This window comes from Hipposideros armiger, unplaced genomic scaffold (genome assembly GCF_001890085.2).
Source record: "Hipposideros armiger isolate ML-2016 unplaced genomic scaffold, ASM189008v1 scaffold_145, whole genome shotgun sequence".
Lineage (NCBI taxonomy): Eukaryota > Metazoa > Chordata > Mammalia > Chiroptera > Hipposideridae > Hipposideros > Hipposideros armiger.
Window position 1 is genome coordinate 2,152,785 of NW_017731495.1, and position 22,920 is coordinate 2,175,704.

Here is a 22,920-nt window from a genome sequence, read left to right on the forward strand (position 1 = left end):
ATAACTTTGACCTTTTACTTCCTGCCTCATCTGTAATTTAGAATCTCTGTTTAGTTGTGCTTCTTATATATGGTCTCAAGTAAATAGTTCCCCTTCTCAGTCAACCATATAGGATTTGGTTATCCTTAGATCCATGTAAATATTGATGGACCCGTGGACATGAATTGAAACATAATACTTTCCAGACAGTTCCAGACTTCCCCATTCACGCTCAGACCTACATAACAATTATATTGATAACAAACCAAAAGACAACATAGGTGCCCCAGAATAAACCCATTACCAGCATCAGGAAGAGAAATCTGAAAACAAATCTTATAGCCTGCGGTTGAAGTTTGCAACAAGGGGAACGTTGAAGAAGTAGTGCCCATTCAGTCCTGTAAAATAATCAAGATTGGAGATTGTCTTAAGTGAGTATCTTTCAATATATAAGGCTAAAAGCAAAGGCTTCAACAACAAAATCGAATCAATCTTGAGGCACCAACACCAAGCACAAAAAGTTTTTCACACAAAGAATACAAAAGGCAATGATTTTCCTTTTTGAATTGGCTACCCAACCTGGGAATGGTGTGTTGCAGATGAGACCCATGTCATCAGTCCATACCCATACAGACCAGGTGAACTTTTAGGTATAAAAAGTGGTATGTTGTAACTACACATTACAGCCACATAGAAGCTTGTCAACTTGAATGGTTGTGTCATGGACTACAATGAACGCTGCAGATTATTTGTATGCCTCGGAATTACTAGTTCATAAATTTCTTCAACAAACACTGAAACATACTTGTTCAGGTACTATGCTAGGTGGTGAGGAGACAGAGGTGAGTAAAGCCTGATCTCCTCACCACAGTGGGCAACCACATTAGCACATGAACATAGTGATGAAGTGGTGAAGGGGTATTATTGGCTGATACTTGATGTGTTTGTATAAGATGTAGGTTTAGTGGATGCATAATGCACTACTGCTAAGGGACTCGTATTTCCCCACATGACATTGATTCAGCCGAGATAGTTTAAATTTACTATTTCTGTTTACTTGTTTTATGGGACCATCAAGTTCATATACCAATAAAAATAAAGAGGTTGATGAGAACAGATTTGGGTAGAAAAAGTACTTGTTAAATATGAAGATTGCTCTGTCATCTATCTATTTATCCTTCTTGGGGGAAATGCCTTCCTTTACTGTTTTTAATATAAAGGATCTTATTTTCTTCATCTCTGTATCGAATAGATTTGCTGTCTCCACTGAGTTATTAGATCCTGCAAGTGAGGTCACTCAAAAATGAATTAAGAAGGAAGAACTTGAACATACCATAAACTCTGCATATATATATATATATATATATATATATATATATATATATAATCTTCAGCCTATTAACATAGTAGCTCACATTCTAGAGGGAAAAATAGCCAGATTGATATTTTCCTTGTAAAGTTGACTGTGTGTTGAATTTACTTATCTCTCTTCAAGTATTAGAGATCTTGTCTCAAAACAAAAATGAGTATTAAATACAAATTACCATTTGATGGGGAAACTTTATTTTTGATGTTGGCAATGACAATGATGGTTATCTCTAAAACAAAAGCCTTATAAATTTTGATTATATAACACCTTCCCTCTTCATCTCTTCCATAAAGCTTACCCATTATTTCAGTTCAAAGTGTTATTTCTCTCCTCTGATTTCACAGCACAGGTCATTTATAAATCATCATTGACAACCATAGGTAGTAGCACTTTTCTTCAGGTTACTTCAAACCACTGAATATATATTCATTGTCGATTTTAAACCAGGGAGTTTGCTAGGCATTGTGGGAAATGTGTGTTAACCAAATAAGGAGTAAAGTGACATACTTATAAAAAATTAACATAAGATAAATATTATAAAATATACTATAAAATATACAAAAGAAGAACTCAGCTTTATAGGGAAAAAGACACTGAAGAATCAAAATGTACATTTTCAATATATAGTCACTGTAGGTACAAGATTCCATTTCCTGAGAGCTTCACCCCAAGCATATTTAGACTGAAATTAAACATAGTCATAAGTAATTGGCTCTTATGAAATTTGGACTGGCCAAAACTTATGATATCTAAGAATACTCAAATGCTATCTCTTTCCAAAGGGTTCTATTTCAATAAATAGCTAACTTGACACTAAATACAACACTTTAGAAGCAGCCAATTCATGGGCCAGCAAGATACTTCTAAAATGATTGGGAATAAAAGAGCTAAAGTCATAGTCACTAAGTGAACTAATTGAAACTTTTATGAGTAGGTGATAGAAATACTAAGACAAATAGAAGGAGAAAGTAAATGATGGGTCAAATTAGTCAAGTTCTTTAAAGGAGTCCTATGGAAGAGAAGGTGATGAGATAGTCTAGTGCCCAGAATTGCTTTGTATCCTAACTGACTTTCTAGTTCCCAAACCATTTTCTTTATTTTTTTATTTTTTGTTATTATTAGTTTCAGGTGTACAAAACAATGCAATAGTTATCCTTTTCACCCTCACAAAGTGACAAACCCCCTCCCCACATCCACTGCCCTCCCACCCCCCGATATCATACTTGTCTATTACAATTCCATTGACTCCATTCCCCACTCTACTCCACATCCCGTGACTATATGTATATAAAATTATAGTTCACATACAATATTATTCAACATCAGCTTCAGAAATACAGTGCGGTGGTCAGGTCTCTACACTGTCTATAAAGTGGTATCCCTAACAAGACATGAGACCATCTGACCCTCTAAATAATATTTACTACATTATTGATTATATTCTCCAAACTGTTTTTTCTATCCCTGAGGCAATATTGTAGTTACCGATTTATGTTGTCTTGTCCCTTCCCCTTCTCCCTCATCCCCACCCCCATCCCATCTAGCAATCATCAGTTTTTCCTCTGTGTCTCTGAGACTATTTCTGCCCAAACCATTTTCTAGTCTTCTTTAATGCACAATATTGCTAGATTCCTTTAGGCATGATTACCCGGGAAATATTTTTGCATCATAATGAAAACTCTTCTAGCATTTTAGGTATAACAAGTGTTTTGGTTCCTTGAATTAAAGGAATCCAACACGCACAAACAGACATACACAAAAACAAACAGACACACACACATATATACACACCCACACTCACACCATACCTTATTTCGTAATCCAAAGATGAACAAGTGGAAACTTCTCAAGCAGCACATCAGAAGACAGAGAAACATTTTTTAAAAAAGACATTAAAAGAAGATACAACCACTAATTTTTTTTTTCATTAAGGACTAGTAAATGTAAAGAACATACATCTCCTTGTTTTATATCAATTGCCATTTATGACTACAATTTTGAATCACCAAGAAAAATGTCACTTATGGTTATTGATATGGTCACAATGAAAGGATGAGGTATGTGTATAGCACTTAAGCTACAATGCCATCAAGCTATTATAAAGTTAAGAATCCTTCAGGACTTGAAATAATAAACATTACTTGTAACTTTTAGGAGAACATCCCCAAAGTTTTCCAGAAAGAAAAAGAGTTTTTGTATCCATGGGACTTATAACACCATTTTGAATATTTACCTATCTCCTGTATAGTTATTCAGTGGGCACTATTTATTTATATCTTGGCCCTCTGAAATGGATTTTGAGCTCCCTGGGCAGGAACTAATATATATTTGCATCATTCCTCTTGAGGAGAAAATATAAAGACATTTATTTTTTAATATTCTCTTACAGAGGTATAAAGCCATAAAATACTTACTTTATATTATCTTAAACACACAACTCTGAAATAAACTCTAACTCAAATATAACAGAGAATAGTTTTTAATTATTAGATGAAGCCTGTTCATTGTCAGTGACATGAGGATGAGATTGGGAAATAGAATATCATTAAGTCAATGATTTAGATGAGGGATAAAATTTGCATTTGTAGTGCAGAGCACATTTCATTCACCAAGAGGATGAGTAACTAGATTTGTTTTCCTTCTCCATCAATTACTAGAATTCAAGTGGCATAGTAATTATGAGTGGACTGATTGCTTTCCATGTTTGTAGCCTTGATTTTCAGAGCCTCTTACAGCATTTAATCTAGCACTTATGCAAGCTCCCCAATTTGGTTTTCAATGATGCTTTCCATGCTTTGAAAAATACAACTTTAAGTCAATTGTACAGTAAACTATTTGGTCCAAAGGTATCGACTAGCTGCTTTGTTTTTGCGTAGTTTAGGCTGGGCTTTTGAGGGCCTGCATGTTTAACGAATCACAATTTGTGAGATAAGGACCTCTCCAAAAGAAAATGTACATATTTTAAGAGATGTTATCTATGTATACTTTTCGAAGTTGAATTAAAGTAGCAATGTATAGTATGACATTTGCTCAAAAGATGGCGTTAATCAAATGAATGCTAGCATCATTCATTGTATTACTATTTTAATACAGTTTTTTCCTTTCTTAAAATGTGTATACATTTTTTGGCTATATATATATATATATATATATATATATATATATATATATATACACACACACACACACATACACATACATACACACACATACATATATGTAAAATTATCACATTGTGCACCTTAAACTTACACAATGTTATATGTCAATTATATCTCAAAAATCTGGGGGAAAAGATTAATATACCACAGCACTAACAACATGGGATTTACTCCAGGCAAGCAAAGTAGTTCAGTATTAAAAAACCTGATTGTGTAATTCAGCATATGGATGCATTTAAAAGGACTATCATAAAAACATCATCAGAGATGCTAAAAATACATCCGATAATGTTTAAAATATATTTTTCTTTTAAAATTGAATAAAAAAGCAATAAAGGGATATCTTTTTATCTTATTCCCAAAGCAAGGATTATATTTACTGGTAAAGCTCTAGCAGTATTCTTCTTAAAATTCAGGGAGAAGAAACTTTGCCTGCTATTATTTAACATTATTCTAGATAAAACATGGAAGAAAATACAATGGGTATTTGGAATGGAGAGATACTGTGAAATAAAGATAAACAAAGAAGGGTAAAAAGAGCCAAATAAAGAGGAATTTTTTGTTAATTTGCAAGGAACATAGATATGATTATATTTATGTATCAGCATATCTATGTATATGCATACAAATAATCAAATTAAACAATCTTCAAACAATAATAATAATAACCACAAAAACTGTTATTGTGTTTGTAGCTATGCTTCTCAAACTAAATTAGTGAAAGGGTAATCTTTTTACTTTCAGTTTATCATGGTTAGATAATTTTCAAAAATATAATAAAAATGATTTTCTAAAAGAATGTCACAACCACAGTGAATGTCACAAACATGTTGAATTGCTCTGAAAGTTTTTAAATGTTTTCTCTTAATTTTTATTATCTCACTGCAGACCAGTGCTAACCCATGGACTGTTTTACACAAAAGAAGACTCCAAAAATGTAAAAACACCCTCTCTTTTTGGACAGAAAGAATCCATTTCAAAATTATGCTAATTCTCATTAAATAATACAATAAATATAAAATCACCAAAATATACCAAGAGTGTTTGGAACTATACATATTCTAAAATTTATGTATAAAAAAATGAACAAATTTTATCAAACCTAACTCTAAAAATAAAGGGTTAGATCTAGTAGCCATGAATATATTCTAAAGCTACAATAATTGAAACATGAATATATACACATATGAATGGAACATCATAGAAAGTCCAAATACAGACTCAAATAAATTTAGAAATTTAGTCTATGGTACAGATGGCACGTCACATAAGGGAATAAAGATTGGGACTATTCAAAAAAAGGTGTTGCAACAAATAGCCATATTGAAAAATTGTAACTTGCATTTCTACATCAGTTATAGAAAATACATCTTTCATGTAAAATATTAATCATAACTCTCTCAAATAAAACATGATTTTTTTTGTAATCTCAGTGTAGAAAAGGCCCTTCTATGTAAAATACATAAATCAGAGGTAATAAAAGAGAAGGGTCATATGTTTCACTACACTTTTAAAATGTGCACAGTAAAAGCAAACACCTTAACAAAAGTTAGAAGGCAAATTACAAACTAGGGGGGGAAAATGCAGCTCATATCACAAGGGTTCAATTATTTAATACATAAATAAGGTCTATAAATCAATAAAATATACTAACCTGATAAAAAATAGTCAAATGCTACTAACAGTTCACAGAAAGTATATGTAAATAAATCTTAAATCTATGAAAATATACTCATCCTTACCCTTAAAAAGAGAAAAGCAAAATAAAACAATAGTAAATTACCATTTTGATCTATGGGAAAGATCAAATAGTTTAATAAGGCATTGTGTTAAAGAGGGTATGGGAAAACTAGCACTCTCATTAAATTGCTAATGAAAATATTAGCATTTTATAGGTAATTTGTCAATATTTATTAAAATTTTCAAAATTTACATATTCTTTGAACCAGTACTTTTATGTTTAGGAAGAATCCCACATGATAAAAATAATATTATGTAAATTATATTTATTAAAATATTTTTATCATGAAAATATATGGAAAAAACTAAAATCCTTCAGACAGTGGATTAATTAAATTGATGCGGGAACATCCACGTAATGGAATTCTATATAGCTATTAAAAGTAATTAGACAGCTCTTTGTATATAGCCATATAGAATGATCTCAAAAATATATTGTTCAGAGATAAAGCAAGGTGAGGAAAAACATGTAGAGGATGCTAAAATGTCTGTCCTATAATATGGACACAGACAGTTTAATATGTGTTTGCATACACATAAAGCATATCTGGACAGATTACATAAAAATAGTATCAGAGAAGGGAAACAGCGTGGCCTGCAAAAAGGGATGGAAAAAATACTTAACTGTATATCCTTTTACAAGTTTTGGATTTTTGAACCATATATTTGTATTAACAATTTTTTAAAAGAACAATTTATTAAATTATATGAAACATAAAAATCATGTAAAAGATATAAAGTATAAATAATAATACCATAGGCAAACTCAATCAAATAATATAAATTAAGTGATATTCTCTCTCAAGTGGGCAGTTTCCTCCTCTGCATAACAATTTTGATCTCTGTGGACCCTTCCAACTCTGAAAGTTCATGTCTATATTACAGAATTTTCTTGAGAATGATTCATGTATACTATATTTTTGGAAAACGAATAATATATAACATACCAAGGGAGCTAATAATTATTATTTTCTCGTGTTTTAGAAATGTAAACCGTGACAGTCAAATGCAATAAAGGCTCAAGGGAGTTAAAATTAAAATCAAAATTGTAGTCCTGAGCTTTGTATTGTTCACCCAGAATTTTTAGCTTGGCTTCTAGTGATTTAAGCCCCAAGAGGAACACAACACATCTTTTCAGACATTTGAATTAAAAGGGTTTATTAGGACATGACCAGAATGTAAGATATCAATATTACGTATCTGTTGAAGAAAAAAAATGAATAAATGAATAAATGTGTGGGTCACAGATAAATGCACTTTAAAGTTGAAAGGAAAACTAATTAGTTGAATCAAAGAACAGGGTGAAGAGGCCATTCAGGATCAAGATTCTAAATGAACAGGGCACCGTCCTGCCTCGCTAAAGGCCCTTGGGAACAAACCTCAAGTCTTTCCCAAACCTTTAAATTCTTTTAATCATTTCTGTCTGCTGTTAGAATAAAGTCCAAATTTCTTAACATCATGCTCAATACTTTCGTGGTAGGACCATGCTTACTTTTGGAGACTCCTTTCAGGTCACTCTCTTCCAGTCCACACCTCAGTCTCTTTACACTTTCAGTTCCTTGAAGGCACCATTTTCTCACTTCCTTCTGGATTTTTGAACTTATTTTTTTGAGCTGACCCTCAACCCACTTCACTTCTCTTGTGGTTCATTCTACATTTTGGTGTAAATTTTAAGGTCAATTCACCCATGAAAACTTTCCTGATTCCCTAGACTACTCCTTATCCTGTGTTCTCATCCATAGCATTGTATATTATATACCTCTTACCCTAATACCACAATTTAATATAATTATCTGTATAATCACCTTTCTTCTCCATGAGTCTTTAAGTTCCATGAGCATGTCAGTCTCATTTATTACTTTTTCTTTAGAATCTAATGCAGTGTCTGTCACTATTCTATTTGAAATTATTACCCCTAAACACACACATACACACACACACACACACACACACACACACACACACACACACACTATCCCACTTTCTTGCCTTAATTTTCTCCTTTGCTTTTTTTTTTCTATCTAACTTACTGTATTTTAACTTCATTTTATTATGTCTTCTCCTACTGTTATGAAAATTCCACTGGGCTGGGATTTGTCTCCATTTTGGTCATCGCTCTATCTCCAGAGACTAGTACAGAGTCTAGCCCATAAGAGACACCCAATAAACCTTTCTTAAATGAATAAATAAGTGAATGAATAATGGTAGGTGCTCAATAAAACAACTGTGTTGTGAACGAATGCATCATTCCAACAGGCAAGTTTATAACTTAAGATGAGTTAGTTTGGATCCTTGAGGCTAACAAGTACCATAATCCCACTTAATCAACAGCTCAACCCTCCTTGAGAGCTAAACAGTGGTGCCACTCCATATCTTCACCTGATTCTACTTAAGGTCAAAGCTTTGGCCTTATTCCTTTAGAAACCCCAATCACACCAGCATAGTGCTTTGCATGTACTAGACAAAATGCTCAGTAAATACTTATGAAAAAAAAAGTGGAATCATTGCATTTTTGGCACTGTTATTAATTCAAGGAGCTACTGAAATGAAATGATTGCCTGTAGGACCGTTGGGTGGGGAGAAGATAATTCTCAACTTTGGCCCTGGCTGAAAGATCCCTTCTTGTCAGCTCATGTCCTCATTATTCCCACACAAACACTGGTCAGGCTTAATGATAAAATAAGACAAATTTTGATTGTATACCATTAGGGATGCCTATAAAAACATCCCAATGGGGGTGACAAATCATGTTGAAATGTAAGCCTGTTTCCATTGACTCTGAAAGAAGAATTAGGGAAGAGAGTCTGATCCTGAACTACCATACCACATGCAGTAAAGATTCTTGTTTGATGCTTTAACCAGTTTTTATTGGATACTGAAAAGAAAGCATGCATCACTAAAACTCAGATTTAGAGTCTTTTCTTAGCAACAGGAAGAAAAAGAGTTACTTTTCTCACATATACTATCATAGTCAGCTAGAGTCTATCTCAATCCAAGGTCCAGGCACCTTGTTCCTTCTCATTTGTTGTCCTGTAAAGGAGTCCAAATTACTAATTACAGGTCACAATTTGCTTTACCCACTGTCAACACGGAATACCTTTCTCTTAGTGTTTTCTCCTATTGTTGTAGGCAGTCCCAAATGAGAGGAGTTAAGAGAATGTATTGTTGCAAGACCTTCTGCCTCCTGCTACCTCTATTTTAGAAGTTAACGGATTTCACAAGACTTTGCCCAGAGTTAACACACAGCACTTTCAATATATATGTGGTATAATTATTTTGGAAGAAAAATTTTAGAGAGAATTTGAACTTAATTATTCAAAATAAAAGTATTCATAAAGTCTACTGATATCTAAAGAAAACTTTGCATGTTTTGTGTCACATCCAAAGGGTGTTGACTTAAAAATGATGAGACATTTTGCATGACTCTAATTCTTGATCATTTAAGTGTTTCAATCCAAAGAGGATTCTTACCAGTAATTATTCAGAACCAGCCATCATAGGAACCATTGTGACCCTATTCCTACTTTTGCAGGGAACGCTGTGGTTCTGTGTTGAATCTGGGTATTCGATTTGAATGCAGTGCCAGTGTTACTATATGCTTAGTCACAAAACTAGCAATTTCTCCATGGCTTCTAAGATGCAACCATTGAAATAATTGACATCATAATACCAGACCAAAGAACTCCGGAACCACATAAACAGCATATTTGTGTACCCCAAAGTACTATCATATTACTGAAATATGATGATAAAAGCAAAAAAGCATTTTTGTAAGTACAGATATGATATACAATTTAGGTCCAATCTCTCTGACCATAGATTACCATGTTTTGCCATTCCTCCCAAACATGTCTATGGCCAAAGTTACCCAGAAAACCATTTCCAAGGCACAAAGAGAAATAACAAAAAAGTATGACAAATACATCCATGCACATATACGTACATAAATTAACTTGGAAAGAGGACCAAGAAACACAGTCAAAACATGAAAATTCTGGAAGGAACGCTGCATTTGAGGCCAACAATTCCCAGGAAAAGCAGACAATGTGTTGTTAGAAATAGCTTGAAGGTGGAGAGAGACTCAATTGGCCCTAGGATGCAGGATAAGATAGAGCCTGGAGTGCTAGGACCTAGAGTAAAATGTCTCAAGAACTTAAATATATTCTAAAACTAAACTGACCTCTATATCCCCATCAGGAAGATATTATGTAGCTTAAATATTATCAGGCTCCTTCCCTCTCTCTTTGAGACAATCTTGGTCTCTTTTGCCTTTTTCACTCTTCAGTGCCACACCAAATCCAAATGGCAGGTTAACCCTGAGCAACTTGAGAATTTTCTTTTTTTTGCAATAGTTTGGAAGCCACTGATATTATGGACCTTCCACTATATGTGATAAGGTGTTGACGATGTATCATTGCTATACCTTAAAAAGAATTTTAACATAGATGTTTTCATTAAAAAAATAATGTCTGAAGCTAAAATAATGACAACCAAAAGGCTCAGAGTCAGTTTCCTTTTAAAAACTATGGATAGGCTATCAGGAGTCTTTTCCAGTGTATCTTGGATGCATTCTATTCATTGACAGTACGTAGGTGGAGCTAAGGAATTTCTAGAGATAACCCTGTGAGGATAGGCAAACCAATCCCGGGCAAACGATGAGGAGACTAAAAGCAACTACTATATATTTTGTTCCTTAAAAGCTCACCCCAAGACTTAATGTATTAAAACAACAAAGACAATTTCTAATGATTCTGCAAGTTCACTAGGCCATTCGTAGTGGGCCAGTTCAGATAGGGCTGATTGGTGTTGGACAGCCTCACTGACATTATCGATGATGACTCAATCTTAACTACAGTGACAGAAATAACATGTCTCTCACCACCCAGAAGGCGATTGCAGGCTAATTCATGTGGCGGTGGGCTCAGTGTTCCCAGAGCAACAAGAAGATAAACTCCAAAATTCAAGCACTTTTCCGTTCTCTGTTTGCAACACGTTTGCTCAGAACTCTTTGGCTGTAGTAAGACATGAGGCCAACCCAGATTCAAGCGGTAGACTAACAGACTCCACTTCTCTTGAGGAGAGGCGCTGCAAAGTTGCATTGTTAAAGCGCATGCATACAGGAATGAGAAACTGTGGTCCTTTTGTAATCTACCACTCGTACCACAGAGGAAGGCTAGCTTGTGAAACTTACCTTGTTCTAGGTACCCTACAGAAAGCTAGAGTCCAAAAATTGTTTTTGAAGACTTTTCGTGGTTTCATAAAAGCAGATCATTTCCCTTGAATTAGAAAGATATTTTCCTGGTATGATTCAAGGAGATAGTACAAGTTATTCTCATATCAAAAGAACACTTTGATGTGTAGGTAAACACAAGCACAGCCCAAAGTTACAGGAAACACATTGGAAACCTATTGGGCGGAGAAGGGATGTTGCTGGCTGTTGGAAACTAGCAATTTCTGGGCACTGTCATCATCCTATCTGGTGTTATGTGTCCTAAACTGCACATCCATCTAGTCTGAATAGTGGCTTGAGGTGCTAAAAAAAAAAAAAAACTCTAGATACAAAAGATACACTACCTTAATAGATTAGTAATTATAGTGCTATAATTACTAGTATTAGTGCTAAACAAATATATGTATGTGATCACAATAGCAAAACTTGCTATTACATTTAGTAATTTATATCTTAGTTGAATTCTAAGGTTTTTTGAGCCATTACAAATCCTGTGTTCTATAAACTTTAAAGGACTACTTAAATAGTAGTTTCTTTACCATTAACAATACAATTCTGGTTAATGGCAATGTTTTTACCATTTAGAATATAATGTCATATTTATTTACCATCAATAATGAAATTCATAATTTAAGCCTCAGACCAATATCTTATTTTTGTATTGTTCAAAGAATAGTCTTTGTGAGCTGAGGACTTTTTTGGATTAATGGCAGAGGATGAATAGCACATTCCACAACAAAGCATTTCTTTAACATCTCAACTTCCATAATAAAAGCCAGTCAAGTTTAAAAATATGTTCTTTCTCTTCAAGCAGATATTGCAGGATTAGTTACTTTATGAGTCTATTCCCACCTGATCTAGGATCCTTCTAATGTTCCAAAATAATTCAACTAATAATTCTTCTCAATCTTGGAACTTCAAAGAACATTAACACTGTAACAAAATATAATTAACTTCTATTTCAGAGATATTTGCAAGGTTTTGTCTTGTTTGTCAACTCTAGTAATTTAGTAGTTGCTGCCACAAAACCATATTAAGAAGGCTTCTGAAGTCATGCTTGCTCTTAGCAAGGAAGAATACAGTGATTGTTTAGTGGTGTCTGCTATGGGAAGACAATGGAAGTATCACTTACTTCCCATTCCTTCTCTTAGTCAAATTTGTCATTTTAAAGAGTGAGGGACTTATTCAAGGTCTCACAGCATTCAATGATAAAGTCCAGTCTGAAAACCAATCATGACTTCCAAGCCAATACTTACGTCGAGTAGACATTTCTGCTTGTTTGGCTGACCATCCATCACTTCCCACTATTTTATTAGTTCCTCAATGTGTGCCAACATAATTGGAAGACAATTTCCAATTCTTGCTTGCTATTGGTGCTCCTATCTCAAACTATGGAACCTGAGACCTTCCTCTACCACTCTAGACTATACCACAGTACAGTCCAGTGGGTCAGATTTGTTGATAAGGCATTTGTTCTGGAATTCTGGATCTTAGATAGGCAATGCAAAGAATGAGGAAATGTAGGGGAAGTCAGGCAATCCCAACCAAAGCAAGAGTCCATGGATCAGATGATTGCTGTAGCATGACTTTGACTGCACTTCCTGCATCCTGGCCTGCATTTTATAAGCCTTAGACTACCAGCCAACTGTCTGTCAATCATGGGCATCCCTGCCATCTTTCCTACTTATTTCTTTTTGGTCAAAGCCAGAGATGGTTTCTATTGCTTAAAATCAGGAGCCCCGACTGGTTATTCTATTCAGTTCCACAGTTGTAAGCAAGTATTACTGATGTACTTCTTTCCTCAGTCAAGTCATACATTTACATGTATAACCCCAAAACTGAATAAAATCTGTTCCATTGAAAAATATGGCCATTTCACAAGTTAAAAGCATCTGCAACCATGTCATCTCAGATAGTAGAACAAGCACAATTATTCCATGATATTGGTCTTCAAATTTCATCAACATTATGTTATTCATTCGATAATAATCATGGGGAAAAAAGCTGAAATTAAATAACTGAATTGAAACAAAAGCTTTACGCGTTTAACGAGAACTGCCTGGGGAAAATTCCCTCACTTTTCTCAACCCTATCTACGTTCAAAATATACCACATCTGTTAACTATAGGTTGTAAAGAACATATTTCTAAAATTAAAGGCTGGTTTATAGAACTTTGTTCACGTAAGATGTAACAAACCCATAAAAGTCTTGCTACATACAAAGTCTGCACTAATGTATATTTGGCAAATATTCTACTCTTAAGCCCTGGTTTACTTATCTGCTGTCAGGAAGAAAAGGTAAGAGGACATGCTGTCCTGGAAACTCATAATGTACTTCCATCATCCTAGTGTCACTTTGAGGCCAACTCATGGAGTATATATTACTCTTCTTGGCTATTTACATTAAGACTCCATTTTAAAATTTTTTCCTTTAGTCTTTCTGTCTTCATTAATGAAAAATGCCACGTTAAGAAATTTCTGCTTGCTTTTGCTTCCTGTTTCACATAGAGACCCATGTGTAATCTGCAAAGCAGTCTGAAAAGAATGGCACAACCAGTCAAAATATTTACATATTTCTCTGTAAAATATTTCATAGAAAGATTTAGCAGGCATGGTAAGCTATGACAAGCATGTTCACTTATCTGAAGAAAAATACTTTGAGCTGATTTCCTGGCACTGAGAGGAAAGCTAGTTAAGTGACATCTCCCTTTATGGAATGCAATGATTAAACCAATGAGTTGTGCTTTACCTTCTCCAGAAAGGTCGGTTTGATATGGAACTGTTTTCAGTAATGCTCAATAAACTATACCTGAAATTAGAGAACCTGTCACTAACATCAGTAAGTTGATCAAGGGTTAACATTAACGTTACAACAAAAACAAAAGGAGAAGAAACCAAAAGAAAAAAAAAAACACAGAGAAACCACCAACAAAACAATATTGCATGAGAATGTAGTTATATATGTTAATAATTTTAAACAAAACTAAGGAAACAGCCAGTGCTTAAATATTAAGAAATCCCTTACATTGGAAAAATGAGAAATGAGGTATCTCAAAACAGGATTTTATAAAATGATTTATCTATAGACTAAATGTAGTTTTTTTCTCCTCTTGAATTGTGAGAGAAGCATAACTGGAGAATGCTGCCATGATCTCTTGCAAAATCTTTCTTCAAAAAAGAGAATGAATGAGGTGATTTATTAATCCCCAGTGGTAAAGGCTCAAGCTCAGAAACCCCTGTACGCTTCCCAGATGAGCAAGCTCTAAACTCACAAGCTATGGAGAAGACTTGTAGATTCTCCTATGCTGAAGTCATCAGCATTTCACATCAGAGCACACTGACTGTTTTCTTAGTTTTGTGGGATATATATCACTACATTTTCATGTTGAAGGGTGTAAAATGAATACTGGGCATCCGAAGACCACATTCCAGCCCAAATTTTTAACCTATCACAATGACCTGAACTTAACCTCTACTTCCCACTCTTCCTTATCTGACAATTGAAGAAAATTCCTTTCTCTCAACATGATTTCAGAAGTAGAATAAGTAAAAAGTTGATAGCATATGCAAAGTGCCCAACTTTGGAGAGGAGAGGTAACTTAGAATAACAATGCTGGACCCACTTCCAATTATGACCAAAACAACTGGTTACCACAACCTCCCTACCACGACTACCATAATATATTGCTTATTGGTGAGAGGTCTCCTTGTTAGTAGCTCTGATCAGAGGCTCCACTCTAATCTAACTTAAATTGTTCAGCTTGGAAATACGTAGGTGATAATTCTCGTCTAACAGGATTTCAATAGCCTCATAAATTCTACTTTTGGAACATATTCAAGCCAAGACATCCATTTATATTCTTCACCACCTTCTACTCATTTGCACAGAATAAGATATCAAGTCGGGTTGCATAGAAGACCCAGTTCTGACTGTTCAGCACCTAGGATTGATTCCTTGTCAGTAAAAAAGTGTGATCAAGTGAGGCAGGGTTTTCATCCTGGGCTAATTGTTCAGGATTTAAAATAAGCCCATTCCAAAATAACTCCCAATGAAGTTGATGGCAGTTGTCAATTTTTGTCTTCAATTTAATTTGATTTTCAAGGCATTTTTTAAATCAGATGGAATTGCACCAATTTTTAAAAAAAATTAATTGTGTTTTTCTCTGCAAGTTTAGAGATATCTAGTGATAAAATATTATCTTTTTATAAAACAGAAGATTAAAAAGTAATGTGCAAATATTGAACTGTGGTCAGGTTTTTTTAAAAACTGAGAGAAAAGAGATAATCATATTTCTCTGAACTTATCTGGCCTGTATGCCTCCATTCTGCCCCAGAAATAATAAGATGGATGGACTATCTTAGGCTGCAAAAGAGATTTGACTGTTGGAAGACATCTCAACTCTTTGAACAAAATAAAATATTTTTTTCATAAAAAATCTTTATATCTATCAAAGTGAAAGGCAGTGTGTGTATAGGCACAATTAAAAAAAATGGAGACTAGAATTTGAAGTCAGAGATCAAGGCTCTAATCCCAGTTTTAGCAAGTCAAACCTGTGTTACTTAATTCCCTGAGCCTATTCCTTCATCAATAAAATGGGACTACATAATAGTATTTATTGCATGAGTTTGTTGTAAATATTATAGGAGAAGTCAAATATAAAGTGCCTACTAGGTTTTTGGATAAGGTACTTAAAAGTATTAGTTTTATTATGTGGCTAGTTGACAGTGAGATGGGCCAATAACTATTGCTTATAAGCCTTTGTCGTGGCTGTACACCTACCTACCTACCTTCCAGTTTCCTGGGTTCCTAGTCTTCATTCACCTTATCTCCCCTGGATTCCTGTCTTCCTAGTGACAAGCTCACTTATTCTTTGGACATTTACTGACTGCTGTGTGTATCAAGCATTGTGATATGTGCTCAGGAGGGGGGAAGAGCCAGAAGCATTGTAGTTCCTGTCCTCAAGGAGCTACCTGTCAGGTGTGTATGTGAGATGGGGTGGATGGGAGTTGGGGGCCAGGAGGTTGACAGCATTTATAATGTATGAGGTATACAATGATGAGTCATGACAGAGATGTACAGGGCCTGTCAATCAGCCTCCTTGGGTTGGGGTAGAAGAGGTAACTGATTTCCCAAAGGAAACTTGCTGAGCTGAATGTGAGATTCCAGAGTGAATTCCCAGAATAAGGACAGCAACATGCAAAGACAGTGACTTCCTGCAAGCACAAAGGATTGGATATGGTTGAAATTCAGAGAAAGTTCAGGAAGGTGGTATAAGTGTAGAAACAGGGTATCATCGTCTAGAATCACTGATTTACAAAGCTAGAACAAACTTAACAGATAATAACAGCAATAATTATGTACCATTTTTTCTGTGCCAGGACACTTTTACATATTAACTCTTTTAATACTTAGAAGCACTCTATGGTATAAGTGGGAAGGATTACGATCCTCATTTTAGAGAAGGCCTGAGTTATAGAAAGGTTAAGCAAGTTCCCCAAGGAGATCTCATCTAGTAAGTATCAGAGCTAAGTCAGACTGGGTCCAGTCAGTCTGGGCCCTGAGCCGAAGTCTTAACCCACAATGCTATTCTGTCTCTTTGTTTTAGTGTTTTCAGTAAAGGAAGCTTGTGCCCAACAAGATAAATGAACAGAGCCCTTGGCAAGTGAGTGATGTCCTGCTGCAGTGGCTTTATCAGCACTACCCTGAGGGGCTGCCACTAGAGAGAAAAGACTACCTAGTTGTCTAGCCATCTGTAGTTAAAAGAAACACTAAATCCTCATGGCTAAAATTAGCCCATAGAGTGTGCTCCTGATGGTTATGGAGCAAAGATAGGAAACAAAGCCAAAAACAAAAACCAATGAAGAAACGCGGGTGGAAGCTTTGGAGTAACTTCATGCTCAGGGTATTAATGATCCCTTGGAATCAAACATTCCTTCTATGGGCACCACACAGGTATGCATCTATGAAATGGGGGGAATTCCACCTCATAATGCTGAGCATCCACTATCATGTGTTAGTTCTTAGACTGAGACACAGTAAAAAACGGCTGTTAGTTTCTTTCCGTCCTTTATTCTTTTTTCACTTCTTTCTATTTTCACTTATTTCCTTTTTTCTTCCTTTGTTCCTTTTCCTTCTTTCCTTTTTTCCCTTCCTTTCTTCTTCCACTGCCTCCCTCCTTCTCTGTACCCCTCTCTTCCTTCTTACGTTCTTTACCTTTATTCTTTATTCCAAATTACAATCTAGTAACTCTTCTACTTCCCTGAATGGTCTTTTGTCATTGCATCGAATAATGAAGCTTTAGTGACAAAAAAAAGTAAGGAGAAATCACTAATTCTAAGAACTGTTGGTAATTATTCACAGGGCTACTAGATGATCTAGGAAAACCTGTGACGAAATAAATCTCATTTTAAATCTCAGAATCATGGTTAACATTGAGCTATATCCATTCAGGGTTCCCACTATAAAATATCTCAGGCTGTCAAGATAACAGCATTTACAATGCCACCTCCCCACCCCACCACTAAAGGACATTGTTTAGCAAACAATGTAATAAAATTATTTTTAAAAGAATTTCAGCAGTGTTACAATAGTAAACATCAGGGCTAAAAGACATTATGAAAGGAATGCATTCTCAAAACAGACCAACTAAGGAGCATGTCAGAGATAGAAAAAAAAATACATTCAGTCTGAGAGTTCCGTCCTTTACCATAATTTTATATATGCATTTTATGCACTAAAAAACCCACTTTTTATGGTATGCCATCTTTCTAGTTTTATACATACTTAATGACCCCCATGAGTATACAATGTATTTATATTTTCACATACACACAGTATTACTAAGAATTTTCAAAAACTTAACCTTTACAAGTTTGAAACAGCCTTGATTCCAAAAACAGTTGTAATTTACTTTTTTTTTTTTTTTTGCATTCTACCACATTAGCTGTTGGTTTTAGGAATAAAAGTATGAAGCAAATAAGTAACACACCATCTCCTTGGGTGTATAAAAGTTAAGAAAAAATGATTACAAAGAAATGAGATGCATGATAAAGGCAGAGGAGTGAGGTGACCAGCTCCCCCACCCCATTTAATCAGCATATAAATTAATATTGCTTCCAAATGAAAAGTAGAACAGGAAGCATTGTCATCAATAATCTACTATGCCAGGACATTCTCCAGGATGAATACTAATGAATCCAAGCAAATAGTAGCTGGATGAGTAATATAAGTTGTTAAAAGGTTAAAAGAAAAAGTCTAAACATTTTCTAGTCTGGAAACTATATTTTAAATATCTTACTGTTATTATCAACAATAATGCTATCACAGTGATCGATTATCATTTACAAAGCACCTGCAGAGTGCCCCACACTATGCAAAGAACTTTCCATATATTTTCTCTAGTTTTCGTATTCATCTTACAAGGTAAGTTTTATTATCTCCAGTTTACAATTCCAGCAACTAAACCTCAGGGAGTTTTTTTTTCCCTATCTGAAGTTATTTCTTTTTAAAAATTATTTATTTATATTTTTCAGTTACAGTTGACATTCAATATTATTTTATATTAGTTTCAGGTATACAGTATAGTGCTTAGATATTTATGTAATTTATGCAGTGATCCCCCAAATAGTCTAGTACACTCCAGCACTATACATAGTTGTTGCAACACTATTGGCTATGTTCTCTATGCTGTATTTTACATCCCCATGACTATCCTGTAACTACCAGTTTGTATTTCTTAATCCCTTTACCTTTTTCACCCAGCTTCCTAATCCCACTTCCCTCTGGCAACCACCAGTTTATTCTCTGCATCTGTTAGTCAGCTTCTGTTTTGTTTCTTCATTTATTTTGTTCTTTAGAGTCCATATGTTATATGGTATTTATTTTTCTCAGTCTGACTTATTTCACTCAGCATAATACCCCATCCATGTTGTTGCAAATAACATTCTATTTTTAAGGCCGAGTAATATTCCATAGCATATATGTACCACATCTTGTTTAGCCAATCGTCTATTGATGGGCATTTAGGTTGCTTCCATATCTTGGCTATTATAAATAACGCTGTAATAAACATGGGGGTGCCTATATCTTTTTGAATTAGTGTTTTGAATTTCTTCAGATAAATACCCAAAAGTGAATTGCTGGGTCATAAGGTAATTTTATTTTTAATTTTTTGTGAACTTCAGAGAGTTTAAGTGTGTATTTATAAATTTGTGACAACGAACCTACCTCTCTCTTATTTCAAAGGCTAAACCCTTTCTACAATGTAGAGAGAAACTTAAAATACTTTTTTCAAAAGCATATAATTTTAATGACATAGTCTGTGTATAATCTTGGTGCTTATTAATAAATGTCATCTTTGGTTTATTTCAGAAGTTATACATTTTTTTCTAGAAAGTTCCATATTGTCTTTTAACCACCTTACTTAATGTATTCTAGAAATGACCTTCCATAAAAACATCTGGGCAAGTAAAGGACAGAAATGATCATCTGAGGTAGATAGATTCTAAGAGGATAAACTCTTCCACGGGGGAAAGATTATTTGATGGTGACCTCATCCTGTTTTTCACTTCACACAAAGTCTTTTCCATGGTCTCTCATTCTTCTCCTTCAAATGTCCTTCCATTCTCTTTTGTTAAGAATATATGGAAATACTATAATTCTAAGCACAGCCAACATGTATGATTACAAAGTGTTCTAAAAAAGAAGTAATCATGCATGGCTAGGAATTCTTTTTTTTTTTTGTCTTTGTAAGGATTGTTTAATTTGTTTATACAACATTGATTATAGTTGAAAATTATTTATACAAAGTGTCACAAAGATAATTCATTAAAAGTATGATATTAATTATATAACAGTAGCCAGTTATATTATTGCAATATGGAATCAACAATATTTTTAGAGTTTAAGCATATTTTCCTAAAAGTGCAATTGTGAGACATCAAGAAAACCAAATAGATGCATGCATTGGAGATGTGTAGGAAACTTATGAAGTTTGGAAATGTTGACAATAAAATTGCATATGCTATGATGGAGAAAGAAAGAAAGAAATTAAATATTTGTGTGATTATTAATAAGCTTTCCCTTTAAGTCAATTAAATTATACCTTGTAAACTTCAGGTTGCAAGGCTGTTTAAAACTATTTTTGAATAATATCTAAATAAATGTGTTTAATACCTAAAAACTCAAATCACCTAAATGTCCAACATGATACATTATGGTATCTATTCATGTAATACCATATTTTGTAGCCACCTATATGGTAATATAGAACTATATTTATAAGCAAGAAAAATATCTACCTTAAATTGTTAAATAAAATAGTAGATTATAAAAACATTAACCATAACATGAGCCTATTTAAAAAGCATATTTTAAAAATCATATTTTTTCATCAAGAAAATTATACTATAAATTTTGGATGTGTGAATTGTTTTGATAGTTTTTTAAGTCAAAATCTATTTAATTTACATATTAAAAGAGAAAATTAACATGTGATTATATGAAAATGTCCCTAAGGAACATTTCATAAAATTCAGTAGCCATTTTCAATACAAACTGTAAGAACAGAAAAGTAATTATCTAGATATGATGGCTAATGTTTACTGTAGTAAAACAAGCAATGAAGAATATATTAACTATTGAAATGCCAAAACCATTCTTATTACAATGAGGGTAAATACTGAATGACCACCACCCCCACAATAATAACAACACAGCATTGACAATAAGCTAATGCAATAAGAAAACCAATGAGCTATATAATTATTGTAAAGAAAAAAGACAAAATTTGTATTTGTATATGAGATTGTAGTAAAAATGAACTCTAAAAAATATATACTAGAAAAATTCGATGAGATAACTAGATAAAACTATTTTTATATACCTTTCCTTATTCCAACAACTATTGAAATATGTATACTTCAAATATAAAATATATATATGTATATATATATATATGTATATACCCTGTTGGTAATAGTGATAAAACTATAATATTCCTTGCAATAAACGTTAAAAGGAAAAATTAAATATTTTAAATAGCTATAAATAATTTGAAAAATAGACTGATATCTGTACAGTATTCCTGAATTACAAAAAAAATCATAAAAATATAAACATTTTCTCAAGTTAATACATATTAATGTTAATAATACATATTAACATTAAATTTTGGGTTAAGAAACCCCAAATCTCCTTTCAAATCCCCCTTCCCAACTGCTTACTCACTCCTAATCTACATTTATATTATATTATTATATTATAGCATAGTATAGTATAGTATCATATAGTATAGTGTAGTATAATATAGTATAGTATGTGTAGGATGAGGTTCCAAATAACTCAGAATAAAACAGCAATTGAAAGGCTTAATTTAATGTGATTCCATTAATAACTCAATTTTTTTAACTGAGGATATTATTTTAAAATACATATGCAAAAATAAAAATGTAATAATTTCTAAGAAACTTTGAAAAAGAGATGAGAGTAAATGCCATCTTACATAAAATTTACTATTCTGGTTATTGAAATCAAAACAGTATGTCATTAGTTTAAGCAAAGACCAAAAGAACAGAAGATAAGTTGAAAAATAGACACATAAATCCAAGTATTTGTGAAAAAATTATACTTTACTTAATCAATGATCTTAGCATAAATACGATACATCCTAAAATGAAAGAGTTAAGTCCAACATTGCAGCATAAAGTATTAAATTTCAGAAGGATTAAGATATAAATGCAAAAAGCCAAACAAAAGAATTATAGTAAATTTAGGGAAATGTTTATATAACATAAAAGGTAAGGCAGGGCCGGCAGAGTAGCTCAGTTGGTTAAGAGCCCGCTCAAGAGTGAGAGTCTGAGCAACAGTGGTTCAATGCCTGGCCTGAGCTGAGCTGCCGCTGAGCTGCCAACAGGTGACAGAATGGCTCAGCTAAAAAAAAAAAGAAAAAAAGGTAAGGGAACCATTATCAAATAATAAATCCAGGTGCCATACAAAATAGCATTTATAGATAACCGCATTAAAATTTTGAATAGTAAGATCATTAAAGTTAAAATAAAAATGATAGACTTTAAGAGACTGATTCAAAAAAGCTTAAAATTACTTTCTTCACAAAGAGCTCCTAAAAATCAATATTAAGACAAACCATATCATTTAATGTAAAAATAATATAAATAAAAAATTCACATAGAAAAAGGAAGACAAGTGGCCAACAATCTTCAGAAAGATGCTCAACTCAAGAATAAACTGATAATATAAAATCAACATTGAGACTCCATTATTAACCCACTTCAGTTTACTGAAATTGTAAAATGTTGATCACATTCTCTTCTGGAGAGAATGTGGGAAAACAGTAATTATATATTGCTGGTGGGAGAAAAAAGTGTTGGGTAAAGTAATAAATCAGTAACTAGTAACATTTAAAACATGCACCTTGACTCGG